Below are 13440 nucleotides of genomic sequence, written 5' to 3'. Positions count from 1 at the left end.
TTATGACGGTCCATGTTCAAATCATGTACACTGTAGGCCTATTATTATTATTTTCCAAAGGCTACATTTGTTCTTTTCTTTTCCCTTTTTTTTTCCTTTTTCTTTCTTTATTATTATATTTTTTTTTACATTTTGGAGAAAATAAAACCGCCAATCCAACGTTGGGGTAGCCTCGGTCCCAGGCGTACTCATCTGCGAAGAGAAAGACGTTGAGGTGGATGCCCTCAAGGTTTAAGTGCCCACTGGACCTGTATCCTATCAACCTGGAGGTCATTATTGGTCAAATGATAGAAGGAGCGACGATCGGCGGCCATCTGCCCAGTCTGCCCAGTCTCATCTCCTCACCAATCCACTGTCTGTCTGCCCAGTCCACACACCTGCTCATCATCCATCCAGCCATCCATGGAAGCAGCCAAGCAGGTGTCCTTTTTTTCCTCCTCCACAAAAACCAAAAGAGAAGGTGCGCCCCTTGGCGACGACAAAAGCGGGACTGACGGACAGGTGCTTTCAGCCAATAGGCGACGGCCGTCTCCTCGGTCTCGGGTCAGACTCGGCCCGTGATTGGTTGCTATGGGGTGTGTCCTCGCCCGCCGTTCATCAGCAGCACCCGGAGCTGTCAAGCCCACAGCAGGAGGAGGAGGAGGCGGATGGTTGGAGACTTCTGTCTGCTGTACCAGATTGAGAGCAAAAACAAACACAATACAACAACACAGCGTCCGTCCGTGGCAACATGAGCCTGTAAAGCAGCCGAGCAGCGACCCAGCACTGCCAGCAGAGAAGGTGCGGTGAGTTGGAATAAATAAACGTGGTGGCGTTTTGACCGTTTTAGTCTTAACGGTTTTATCAGGCGCTCGCGCTGTTTGCGAGGCTGCCGCCTGGCTGGGTTGAATACAAAGACAAAAAAAACAGCCATCTCTCTCTCTCTCTCTCTCTCTCTCTCTCTCTGTGTGTGTATTACAACTACTGTAGCTGTTATAGTAATAATAGCTCGTCGTTTTCATGTATTTGTGAAAGAGGTTCTGAATGGAACGTGGTCTGGGAATTTGATACACTAGTATTTGTCATTATTATTATGATGAAACGAGCGTTTTAACGCGCGCCTCAATTGCTCCTCGGTGCTCAACAGTTATAGCTTTATACTTATAGTAGGCTAGGTTTAGACACACAGCAGCTCAGCCCAGACAGAGAGTAAACACTATGGTGGCACTGAATGATGATGGTGCCGGTGGTGACACTAGCCTACTCTTGAACTGCTGGCTCAATACAATAACACTACATTGTGCCTTGGCTTGTATATTTATATTTTCCATTGATAGAATATACAGTATGTAGCCTACGACTCAGACAAATTACTGTAAGTACAGGTGGCTGCAGAGTCAGACCCTTCTTTGTTTTTAAATCACATTGTTCTGATCTACCCACAGCGATCTTATATTATCTTATCCTAGGCCTATATCTTGTCCTAGTTAGCCAATTTCATGAGAGCCATGTGATGTCTGTTGCATTTCGTATTGCATACGATTACGTAGTACTAACATAACACGTGTATGGACATGTATTGTCTCGCTACAATTGATTATTATCACACACAAAGACATTTGAGCTACGATCATCACCTCGTACAAAAACATACAAATTCGAAGAAAGTAGCTTATAAATATAATTTCTCTCTAATATTGTCTGTTTCCACAATATGGGGCACACTTGCCCCTTCCGGAAACCTGTATACCAAGCCTGGTTTTTGAAAGGGGCTAAGCGCCACGTTCTTTGAACCCTCAGAATATCAGACATTAGACGTATTTACTATTTTGGCTACTCAATATGAGTATTTGAAGGTGTACTTACTACTCAATATGAGTATTTGAAGGTGTACTTACTGTGTGTGTGTGTGTGTGTGTGTGTGTGTGCGTGTGCGTGCATGTGTGCGTGTGTGCGCGTGCGTGCGTCATTTTATAACAATAATAACATGCTCTAGAGATAGATAGACAGACTTGTGTCAACTCAGAATTGTGTTTTATTAAGATGTGTTGGTATTTTAATAACTGTGTGTGCATGGCTGGGTTCTGCTGGTCTAGTAGTGCAAAGTGCAGTACTGTTTGTATACTCTGGGACTCCAGACGGGGCTCTGGGTTCAGAGTCAGACACTGTGTGTGTTGTTGTATGACTGATGAATTATTTACCTCTACATCACTCTGTCTTTAAGCACCACCACCACCCCACCGGATGGCAGGCAACAGCACCGTTCTTCCACCACTTAAACCCTAGTAGTGTCCCCTGAACATCAGACGGGTGGTTCTCAAACCTCTTCTTGTCATTCATGGAACCCCAAATTGATTATGTATTTGGACGCAAACCACCCGCCCCCCCATCTGAAAAGAGTTTGTGCCAGGGAGGGACCCCCAGAAGCAAAGTTTGCAGAAGAAAAATATACAGGTTTGCACAAATCTGCTTTTTTTAAATATATTTTAAAGTGGTTTGTTGGGGACACCCTGGAACGGAGGTTCGCCACGTATTTGGCGAAGTTATTTGGTGTAGTGTGGGAAATACTAGATTATCTAGTATAGAACTCTGGGGGACCCCGCTCAACTACATAATGCTTTAAGGCAGGGTTCCTCCTCAATGTTTTTCAGGCGAGGACCCCTTAGCTGAGAGAGATGAAGCAGGGACCCCTTAGTTGAGAGAGATGAAACAGGGACCCCTTAGTTGAGAGAGATGAAGCAGGGACCCCTTAGTTGAGAGAGATGAAGCAGGGACCCCTTAGTTGAGAGAGATGAAGCAGGGACCCCTTAGTTGAGAGAGATGAAGCAGGGACCACTTAGCTGAGAGAGATGAAGCAGGGACCACTTAGCTGAGAGAGATGAAGCAGGGACCACAATTCCTTACAGTATGTACTGTATCGGGTCTCTGCTCTGTCAGCTAAGGGGTCCCTGCTTCATCTCTCTCAGCTAAGGGGTCCCTGCTTCATCTGAGCTGAGAGCAGGGACCCTTAGCTGAGAAAGATGAGGCAGGGACCCCTTAGCTGAGAGAGATGAGGCAGGGACCAGAGGGCCCCTTAGCTGACAGAGCAGGAACCCCATACATACTGTAAGGAATTGTGTTGCAGATTAGATTCATAGACTTGTTTGTCAGTGTTCAGTTCAGTGTTTTTTTGCTTTTTTATTTATTTTGTTTACAGATTATCTTGTCTATTTATATGTTGGCTTCGTATTATTAATGTGTATTTTTGAGACTTTTAACCACTTAAACTCTCAGTACTTTGTAAAATTTACTTTTGGCTCTTTTTCTCTCTATACCAAACCTCTAAGCCGGAAATAGACTGTTAAGAAAACTTTGACTCAATGAATTAATATGATGATGGTATATCATCCATATTTGTCCAAAATCATTGATGCATCACACAAAACCAAAAGACAACATAGTCTTTTGAAATTGATTGGCTTGTGATGCATTCTATGTAAGAATAGCTTATTGATTAGGCCTGTTTTGACCTGTATTGTGACAGACCGTGGACTGCTGGTGAATTTGCTGTCTGAATCTGTCCTATCCTGACTAGAATGACTGGACGTTGAGGCTGGTGTTTATCATTTCTAAATACAAATGTATAGTCAGAACTGGTGTTTAATCTGTAAGGTACAGTATAGGAGCTACTGTAGGTTAAAAAGGCGCTGTTTTGGTTCAAACAAAAGCTTTATAGTTAAAAAGTTAACTTTAAAGTTAAAGTCAGGGAAGGGTCACACATTGGATAATGAATATTTGAATGAAACTTGAAACTGCGTGAATTTGGTAGACACAACAGACTACTTTACAATAGGGCAAACTTTATTTTTTCCTTTTTTACAGCTGTACTATATCACTCCATAAATATGGACTCATGGCCGACTGTTTCTCATGTCACATTATAAACATTTAACATTTTTATTCCATATGGATGGAATATGGAATGCAGGTATTATGTATTCAAATGGTACATATTAATTACTAAAAATGTATTGAAGTCTAGTTAATTTCTCACAAGTCAAAACTATTAACATAAAACGCTGCCTTTTAAGATGTAGATTTTTGGAGGGTAATTTTGTTTTTCTTTGGGGACTTTGAGCCAGATTGAGATGGTCAAAGGGCTGGGTCCGGCCCTCTATATTCTGATTGTTATAAGAGTATTTGTGCAGTGACTGTGGTCTCCCTGTCTCTCCAGCGCTTTCGTAAACATAAAATAAATGTTCAGGTGGAATGCCAATAACTTTGTTGTAGAGTGTGTTACTCCTTAGTACACACACACACACACACACACACACACACACACACACACACACACACACACACACACACACACACACACACACACACACACACACACTGACATGACCCCGTCATCCCCTCGATGTCGCCAGCTGTTTAAGGAGCCGGTTCTTAATGGCGACCCAGTTAACTGCATTGTCTGCACTTTACGTGACCTGCAAACACACATACGCACGCGCGCAAACACACTTTCACTCATCCCCTCTCTGTCATTCAGACTCTTTTATCCTCTATGTCTTTTATATTATCATTTGTATGTTTTACACTAGCCTCATTTTGTCCCATGTTACTGTTCTTCTACTTCACATTATTATTCCATATTAGGGACATGAAATGTTATGTGTTGATCGATTATTCTAGCAATTCTACTTTTTGCATTCTTTGAATAATTGAGAAGCTTTCTTTTTAAAATCGAATCAATCAACTTGAGTGCTATTTTGTACTTTGAGGTCCATGCAAATATTGTGAAAATAGCAGGTCGACTATTTTCACTCATTATTATACGGTTTATTTTGTACGGTTTTCACCGTACAAAATAAATATTATTAAATAAATGATTATATTTTATAATCGATTAAATGTATTTGTTCCATTAACCTCTAGTACATAGAATAGATAAGAGTAATGTTGCGTTCACACTGGCAGTGGCAGAAACAAAGAACCGCTTAAAAAAAGTATACAGTAAGACGCGTGTACCCTGTACATTGCGTGTACAGGGTTTGATGAGGGCCCAGGTAAGGCCGGGACTTAATTTTTGGGGCTGTTAAGAACTCTAGTTTTCGGCTTTCGCCATCTGCCGGGCGCAGCTGCACTAATAACTTTGGGGCAGGCCCGTCTAGAGTTTAAATGGACAGGTATCAGTCAAAAGGGAGACATCGAAGAGGAAGGATGGATGGGGAAGGATCAACATATGGAATGTCAGAACAGGTTCTGACATAATCATACAAATATGGATGACATCAGGGATCTCCATATATGGGCTTAATTGTGACAGCAGGTTGCATTTACTATGATCCCTGATTTACTACCATCCCTGATGATGTCATAATATGTCACGAGACCTGGGCACAATATATGGGGACTTTCCCCATGTATGGGGATTTTGTGTGATATATTGACAGACAAAAACCGCACGATTCCATAGGACCTTCGGTCGCACTAATAGAGACGTCACCAAGAGGAAACACTGAAGCGCAAAAGACATGGTGGCCGAAAGTGGTATTGCACTATGGGCCCATATGGGCCAGGCACATTGCGGGCGTTCATGTGCCATGCTCCATACGTGAACGCTATGTTTCATACGTGAACGCGTGCAATGATATTCAACGGCCCAGCGCATTCATGTATGGCCCATAAGCAATCCGCAACCGGAAGAACGTGCTTCCGGTTCATGTGCTGCTGGGTGAGCAACTCAATGCAAGTGGATGAGAGGAGATATCCGGTGACGTCTCTATTATACTTTATATAACTCTATGATAGAATCCAATCCAATCCAACTTTGTTTATAGCGCACATTTCAAAAGCAACAGTTGACAAAAGTGCTGCACAGTACACATAACAACAATAAAAACATAATGCAACACAAATTAATACACAATACAATTAAACATGAATACAAATATCAATCATGGTTAAAAATAATTAAAAAAATATTTATATTAAGATGGATTTTAAAAACAGGTAGTGTGGGAGCCAGCACTGACATGAGGAGGCGTAGCTGGTTCCACAATTTGGGAGCTACAACTGAGAAGGCTTACCGCGCTCTTTGCTTAAGCCCCATCTTAGGGACGACAAGCAGCAATTGGTCAGATGACCTCAGTGATCTCGATTGAATATATAATTCAAGAAGATCAGAGACATAAACTGGCACTAATCCATTTAAAGATTTAAAAACAAACAATAAAATCTTAAAATCGATCTGTACTGGGGGACGTAATGGGAAGCCAGTGGAGAGAGGCCAGAATGGGGGTGATGTGTTCTCATTTCCAGGTTCCTGTTAAAACATCCTCATCTGGTCTAATTATGATACGCATTATTTCAACTGAAAAAGGCAAAGAAAGTGAGCTTCTTTGTTGGCATGCAGAAGTGCGCCAGCTCTCAACTTCCCCCCATCTCTAGCGTCAGGCTACATTAGTTCCTAGTGACGTGGTGTGCTATTTTTACAGTCCCTGTGTTATTCATGCATGTTGAGTTGCAGCCACTCAGCCTGGTAATAACTGCAGGCTTTACTTCATGGAGTTCTGATCTTGATAACTCACTGCACACTAGGCCTAGACCTGTCACAATTATTACATAATCGTCTATTCGCAATTATTCGACACAATTGCAATTATTTGAGATAATCGCAATCTTGCTGCATAAATCTTCATAATTGTTTCCAACTTTCCATGTTGAAAAAGGTTCATACATCAAACATTTTCCAGAAATAGCAGATCTACAAGCTTGCAATACGTGTTTTAAGCTTGACTGCAATGCGTAGCACAAGTTGCACCAGTTGCAACACGTCTTGTGAGCTTGCAGATTTTCACAATATATGTTTTAGATCGTTCATTTATCGCAATCGAGGCAAAAGTTTTAAATAAATGGTGATATTGATTTGTGATGTACAGTATCTCCAATGTGATGAATAAAATAATAATAATAATTTAGAGAATGATATTTCTGTATCGATATATTGACATTTTCCTTTTTAAGGTGTCTTCCAAAGATATATTCCAAAGATAAACAGGTGTTTATGGTTCAGTACTAGAGTAGGGGACAGGACAGGACACTGAGGTCAGGACAGGACAGGAGGGAAACCTCGTCTCCTTCTCTGTCCTTCCATGGACCCTTGTGTCCTACATCCTTGTCGTTGCCATAGATACCAACAGGCAGCTCTTGCTGGTCCAGGAACTCCTTCATACTGGCTTACATAACTGTGTGCGTGCGTGCGTGCGTGCGTGCGTGCGTGCGTGCGCGCGTGCGTGCGTGCGTGCGCGCGTGCGTGCGTGCGTGTGTGTGTTTTGACTCGCACATACTCACACACACACACACACACACACACACACACACACACACACACACACACTGTCTCTCTCTCTCACTCTCTCTCTCACACACTGCCCCGCTGCCTTCCTCTCTCACTGTGCCTCGGGTAATGTTTTGCCTTAGATACGGATGTTTAGGTTATGCCTCAGCTCCTCTCCTGAATGTCAGCTTCTTCTCTGTGTCTTTGTTTTGACCTGTGTGTGTGTGTGTGTGTGTGTGTGTGTGTGTGTGTGTGTGTGTGTGTGTGTGTGTGTGTGTGTGTGTGTGTGTGTGTGTGTGTGTGTGTGTGTGTGTGTGTGTGTGTGTGTGTGTGTGTGTGTGTGTGTGTTCACATACCGGGGACATGAATAAATGATATGCAAATTGCCAGCAGCAATTATTTCACATCAGACAGAACGTTAATATTTGATGGCTCAATAGTTGTATAGTTAATAGTTGTATTAGTAAAAATCATCCTCGTTTGAGTGAAAACTGCATTGATGTATTGCTGCATATTATAATGTTCACTCTGTATGGATGTTACTCGTGACTCAACAACAAGAAATATATATTTTGGGTGAATTAATCACATATATATGCCCTCTCCTCTCCTCTCCTCTCCTCTCCTCTCCTCTCCTCTCCTCTCCTCTCCTCTCCTCTCCTCTCCTCTCCTCTCCTCTCCTCTGGTTGCCATTTCTCTCATGGCCTACAGATGGCACTGTTGCATAGCTGGTCTGTAGGATTAGGTGCAGAGAAGGGACACAATGCTGACTGTTGGTGTTATTATGATAATGATGGTGGTGGTGGTGATTGTTTCCTTCCATGTGCGGCCACGTTTGGCCTGATGGGGGTGCTGTAATCTTGAAATAATTAGTCAGCTGTATTGGCTCAGATTCCCATCCAACATGATGGATTGTGTGCATATTTTATAAAAGTATGGAACTGAACGTATTCTTACAAGGCAAGACAAGGCAGGTTTATTTGTATTACAATTCAAAGGGCAATTCAAAGAGCTTTACACATAACATGAAGAGCATTAAAGTGCACAATTACAGTCTTTATTAAAGAGTTAAGAGAATTGAAGATAAGAACAAGCTACTAGAATGAAGTTACAGTGTTGCACAAAACAAATTAATCCAAAACCTCAGTAACAGGCAGCGGCAAACAGATTGACCGATCTTCAGCTTTTTAATTGATTGATTGATTGAATACTTGCGAGGCCTGGCCCCGTTACATTTCAGACATGCTGGACCCGTATGAGCCTGTGCACAACCTTAGATCATCAGGCAGGGTGAGGGGTCTGCTGACTCCTTTTCAAGATCGATGGGTGATCGAGCCTTTATAGTCTCACGTGGCCAGACCTCTCGCAATTTTCAGATGCGAGAACGGAAGCTCTGATCATGAGTAAAATTATAATACAAAGTGGAAGTGAAGCCTCCAGGGCGTCGATAACCTTGATGTCTTTTGGTAGGTCATTCCACATTATGGTGGCAGCATAGTATAGAACCCCCATTTGAGCTGAATTTTGGGGAGAACAATGTCAGATGAGCGGCGATTTAAAAGAACAGAGAGTGGCAGCAGACCTGCAGTTTTCTGGGAGTTTGTTCCAGATATGTGTTGCATGAAAACCGATCAATGCTTCTCCATTTAGTTTTTATTTCGTTTTGACAGAATGCAGACCTTGCAGGTCTGTCCCAGATGACCTCAGAAGTCTACACGATTCATTCATGATGTGGCAGCTCTACAAGCTCGCAACACAATTCAATTCAAAGGAGCTTCAAGATTGGCATGAGAAAACGTACACTGTTGTGTTGTGAGTCTGTAGATCTGCCTTTTTGCTATTTTTGAGGGGGGAATGTGGGGGGATTGATTAATTGATTTTCTTTTTATTATAATTTTATTTGCCCAAAATAAGGATGCCAGTGTTAATGTGGTTGAGACGCATTAGTATTCTTCTGGGATTTTAGTAAAGTAATTGTGGGCTCGCCCCAGTGAGCACACACTAGTTATCGTCAGTTTATTTTTATTCCGCTATATATATTTATATAAATTATATTTATTATGAGTTGCTCTGTGAAACCTTGTGAGCTTGCATGATTGCTTAAGCCCCGCTCCTATTTTCTGGCCTTTATACAGCTCTAACTTTTGTTTACAACATGCTACAGACTCAAAATGTGGTACATGGATGTAGACCACCAATAGCAACATAAGCTGTAATTGTTTAATTGCTTAAGCCCCACCCCCTCTGTCTTCCTATTGGCTGGCCTTTTCACAGCTATAACTTTTGTTTGCATTTTTATACTTTTTGTATTTAAAAAAAAAACTTTTCCTTCAGCTTTAATACATTTTCTGTAGGCCTACGTCATACATTGCGTTTTTTTGGGCGAGCCCATGCAGTTTCTGCAGGAACTGCTTTTCTAGTTAGTACTACTGTAGCATTTAGCCAACTTCCATTTGTGTTTTCTCATATCGTCTCTGTCAGGTGGAAACCTCATTACGAAAAAAAAAAAAAAGGTTTAAATATGGAGATAAGAGGTGCAAAGATATTCTTTCATGGGAGCTCAGAAGCTGAGTCCGCAGTAAGGAGGGTTCCATTAGCTCAGACATTACTCCTGATCACACAGTTATTTCTTTTTTTTTCCACCTGCAGACTGCAGTGATGAATCACTCCCATCCTTTTATATAACCGTTTTATGAAGTTCAATAGAAAGGACGAATGAATGAACATAATATTTTGCCAGCTTCCTTCAGAGAACAGTTTAACCGTATTAATGCCAAGAACGCGGGACCTCGTTCTTCTCTCCACAACCCGCCTGTGCCAAAAACAAGGGACCTCGTCTTTCTATAATTTAATTTAATCGAGTAATTAATTTCTTCTTTTTTTTTGCTTTTACTCACATGTAACTCACACAGCCTACATACGGGTCCGACGTGCACGAGTGATTCGCTTGTGCACGTGCAATAAGCGCTCGTGCAATAAGCGTGCACGCTTATTACTCCTTTTTCTGCTCAAAATGAGCCAAAATCCAGTGTTTGGAAGGTTATTATTCTCTGTTCTTACATTGTGCGGAAACTCCTCCATTACGGTTCCTCCACTGCTTACACTCTGTGTGGACACAGTGGGCTGGGGGGCTGCACTTCCTGGTTGCCTAGGATCTCTTCTTCTACTTTGGTATATTGTGCATTTGACTGGCACTGGCCTCACGATCCCCACCTATGTGTCGGGAGGGATTGGGTTCATTCTTTCAGCACCATTGCCGTAGATGTAGGTCAATTGAAGCCTATTTTTTGATACTACGCTTACCGCCATTGCCATTGATTAATGGCAATTGCGCTTTTATAGTGCATTTGATCGATCGAGCCATAATGCTACTTACGTTAGCTGGTTAGCTTGCTATGTTGTTGTCACAGCACTGGATCGTCCATCTTAGATCGTCGTCGCCATAATAATCCATTCTATCTGTTTCTTTCAATCGCCTGTATCTCCTATTCCTTGTCCCAGATGGCATTTTCGGTCAAAACAACAATAAATAAATGCTAGCGGGCTAAGTGTTAATGCGAGAACGATGGCTTCCATTAGCATGCTAATTTTCCAGGAATATAAAGTCTGCCGTTTCTATAAGCTTCGATTCCCCATCGATGATGTCTCTAAGACACAGATCAATAGACAGAAATGGTACCATTTTATCATAAGCATTGGTGAGGACGAATAATTATATGAAGGTACAGTATGTTGACAATGGGTGAAGTGGTTCTTAAAAAGCTGCGCTATGTAACTTGCTGTTGTTCCATGCTATTGTTTACTGCAGCCAGGGGCTCTGTGCGACTCTCTCTCTCTGAGCCTTGTGTGACCTTGATGCTGGCAGAGCCTCCACAAAAACCAAAAGCCAAAAGTCATCTTGTTTACTCCATGGATTCCCCCGTCGGGCCACGTCGTCGCCAGGTCCCCCCGGTGGTCACCCGGGCAACGGTCGCCCTGGCAACACACCGCCTGGTTTATTGACTGACAGCTTGGGAGTTGTTTTCGGGTTCTTGGTACTAAATCTGCAGTTGATTTTGTCGACAAAAATGTGTTTTGGCGGTGCCTTGATGGTGTCGTAATGGTAGATTACCAGATCTTTGTTGCATCCTTACACGCTCAAACATAAATTGACTTGTCTTTTACTTCTCCACAAGACAGTCCCTTTTAGTCTAGTTTGTATTTGTTGATGAAATTCAGTCAGTATATTTAGTCTTAATTTTAGTCATCATAACTAAAAAAAGGTTGGCGAACATAGTCATAGTTTTAGCTAAATCAACACTGCTTTGCTGCACTAAGCAGCAGGTCACAGGGGGCTGTGAGAGAGAGGAGACGATTAGCAACAGGGAGATAATTAATGGAGGGATAAGGAATGGGTGGGTTGATGCACAGGGTGATGGTACAGAGGATTTAGGAGGGATGAAGATGAAGAGGGATGAAGAGGGAGAGGTGAAGAGAAAGAGAGGGATAGTGGCATTAAAATACAATGCCACTAGTCTGCAGCAAAGCAAGTTTTACTTCATATCCATACAATTCAACTGTGTGTTAATTAGGGTTGCAGGTTCTTATAGTTGGTTCTCTTTTTCATCTATTCTTGCAGTTTTGGGGTTTTGACATTTCATTTTATTTGTGTGTGTTGAGTACTGGTGTAGTGGTGTCTGGTGTTTGTGTTTATTTGTATACTTGTGGAGAATTCAATACAAATATTTGAATACTAATAATAATTAGGGTTGCAGATACAGAGGTTTCTTTTTTGGCGGGGGGTGCGGGGGGGGGGGGGGGGGGGCAATTATTCTATCGATTACTTTTTTTAAAATTAAAAGCGAATCATGTATTTTTATGTAATTTACAAACAAATCAATTAACAACTTCAGTGTTACTTCATGCTTCTTTGCACAACAGCGTGATGCAAAATCTTTGCTAATCTGCGATTTTGTTGTTGTGAGCTTGCAGATGGCCTAATTTCACTAATAAACACCAGGATTTAATGTGGTGAAAGTGGGCAGTATTATGCGTGTCTTAAGTACCAGGTCTTATTACTTAACTTAAGACCTGGAGGCGTGATCAATGCCATTTGGCTATTCTGAGTGGCCAAACAGCATTGACCACGCCTCCAGGTCTTAAGTTAAGTCATAAGACCTGGTACTTAAGACACGCATAATACTGCCCAGTGACTCTTACCTTCCTGCCTGTCTACATAGCAGAATGCTGTGCAGGTGGTAGACCAACAGAGCTAGGAATGAAGAAGTTGGTTAAAAATACTAACAATAAGCACAGTGACGGCGGCTCATTCCTCGTGGCTGAGACTTTTGGCTCAGATTGTGCTTGTGTGGTAAAGCAGGAAATCTCAATGTTCAAGATCAAGAGTTCAAGACGTGTTAAAGAAACCTCTTATCTCCATATTCTGTGTCTTTTTTCCACCCTAATAAATTAACGGCCTACTTGATCGTACTACAACGTCAGTATCAAAAGTAGCAGATCTGAGCTTGTAGATCTGCTGCTTTTGCTGTTTTTCGAATTTGAATCCTGAAAAGTAACCACTTTGGACATATGAGGTTTCCACCAGACAGAGACGATTTGTAACATGCTTATACAAGTACAGTACAAGTACAAGTGGCAGCCAGACACCGCCGGTTGGTGCTTACCGTGAGTTACAATGTCGAACTTATTAAAAAACAAGCTAATAAGGTTAAATTGTGTCTGAAAGAGTGAGGTATGCTCACAAAAAATGTCACCACTTTTACCAGTGACATTCCAAAAATGTCACTGGTTTGTCCAACGTCACACTCGGACTCTAGTCTAATAGAGCGTCGCAGTCCCGCCTCCTACCCGGGACCAGGAAATGAAATCCAATGCATTATTCTCATAGACATTTCGTAAAGTATTTATTTAAAGACGGTTACGCCGCGGACAAAGCCAACTCGAGTCGTGACAACTCATGACAACACAAACAATATTTTGGACCAAACAAATAATTAGAAAGAAGAAAAAAACGGCAGGTTACAACACTTTTTTTGTTGTTTTTCTTCTTTCTAATTATTTGTTTGGTCCAAAATATTGTTTGTGTTGTCATGAGTTGTCACGACTCGAGTTGGCTTTGTCCGCGGCGTAACCGTCTT

The sequence above is a fragment of the Electrona antarctica genome, assembly GCF_951216825.1.
Source record: "Electrona antarctica genome assembly, chromosome: 8".
In the NCBI taxonomy this organism is placed as follows: Eukaryota; Metazoa; Chordata; class Actinopteri; order Myctophiformes; family Myctophidae; genus Electrona; species Electrona antarctica.
This window is presented reverse-complemented; position numbering follows the sequence as displayed.